Here is a 1,831-nt window from a genome sequence, read left to right as displayed (position 1 = left end):
AGGACAGATGGACGTGCACTTGTAGAGGCTATTGGTGGGTGTTGGGCGGCTTCCTCTATTGCTCTCCATCTCATTTGTTGAGTCAGGGTCTCTTTCTGAACCTGGAGCATGATGGTATGGCAATTGGTACATTGTGAGGCAAGGGATGAAGTGAAGTGGGGCTAGAGAGAGTTGGGGTGCAGAGCTACAATAAGGCCCTGGCTATGAAAGGCAGGAAGAAAACCAGGGGCATTTGAAACCCATGCCCACAACCACAAGAGGGACCCCTGTGCTCACCCACTGGTACCATTCTTTGTACAGAACAGCTTTAGAAAACTCTAAAGATGCTGATTAGTGAAGATATCAATAAAATAGAGATACAGGTGTTGGCCATTATTGTAAAGAAAGAAACTGGCTGCTTCTACCAGGCCACAGAGGAGGGAAAGAAAGATTTAAGGGAAGGTCCACCAGCCCTTCGCGTCTGCCCTTCCAGCTGGCTACAACTCTGTGGTGGGATACTGTTTTATTCTTACAGATTTTCCGTGTCTCTGTTCTGCCAGAAGGTGCTGCTAAAGTACAGCGAGCCACAGAGGACAAACTAATGCAGAAGTAACCGGCGCCAAGAGGGATAAAGATGTCAACTGTGTCCATATGAGAATCCAGGCACAGAGATATCCGTTATGAGGGGAGAAGAGAGCCTCACTGTAACGCATACCCTCTATAAATAGTTCGGCTAAATGTAAACATGGAGTACTGCCTGTGATATTTGCGGCTGCGCGCAGCAGCCTGGGTTGTCTTCTCGTTAACGCCCCTTTCTTGATACAGAGACTTCTGTACTGTGAATCTGGGGCTACATAGTATGATCCGTAACTTTTTTTTTCTAACAGGGTGTAGCGTACATGGAATAAAAACGAGAACTTAAAATCAGCAGACTTTTATTTTTATTTTTAACAAACACAGCTTTGCTTTACTGTATAAAATCCCATATGTTACAGGAAGAGCGCCCCAAGGACTAACAAAGGAGTGGAGCGGAGCGCGGCCCGCGGTTTCAGAAACTTGGGATTTCTTCTGATGGTGGCAAACAACACTCAAACAAATACTTCTTTTAAAGATGTCACACCATCACTCAAAATGTTAAACCGTTTATAAAAAGAGTGTCTTTAAACTGAGCTGAGGCGTAGTTGTATTCAGAACGTCTCATTTTACTTTCAAAACTTAGACCAGGGTAACTTTTTTTTTTTTTTTTTTTTTTTCTGAAGTGAAGCTTTCTCTACTGCAGGAAGCAAACTGCATCAAACATTTTTCAATATGGGATTACAGTTCACCCCAAGTTAACTCAATAAGCCAACCAAGAATAGACTAAGGGGCCCGAGGGCCCAGGTTTTCTAGCCTCCTTTGACACCCTGCATTTTTAAAAGTAAGTGACTAAAAGTAGGTATGTGGAAATTGTGAGTGCCCCTTTACTGTCAGATTTTTTCCTAGGTGTGTCAATACATGCAGATTTTCTCAGCATGTGGAGTATAGAGGCAGGAGAGCCAGAAGTTCAAGGCCAGCCTAGAGTATATAAGATTCTGTCTTAAAAACAAACCAAAGGGGGGGGGGGAATAAGAGGAGAGAGAGAGAGAGAGAGAGAGAGAGAGAGAGAGAGAGAGAGAGAGAGAGAGAATGAATTGGTTTGGCCTGGTGTGTTTGGGTCTAGGAAGCTGTTCCTGAGGCATACCCCAGAATAACTCATTAGTTCTAGAGGGAGTAGGCACCTAACCTCAATGGAGCTTATTCTACTTACTAGAAACATGGTCATGTCAAAAAGCAGAGTGGGGGGCTTCAATCAGGTCTCAGGAGGTTTCCTTTA

Source organism: Mastomys coucha, unplaced genomic scaffold, assembly GCF_008632895.1.
Source record: "Mastomys coucha isolate ucsf_1 unplaced genomic scaffold, UCSF_Mcou_1 pScaffold20, whole genome shotgun sequence".
Lineage (NCBI taxonomy): Eukaryota > Metazoa > Chordata > Mammalia > Rodentia > Muridae > Mastomys > Mastomys coucha.
This window is presented reverse-complemented; position numbering follows the sequence as displayed.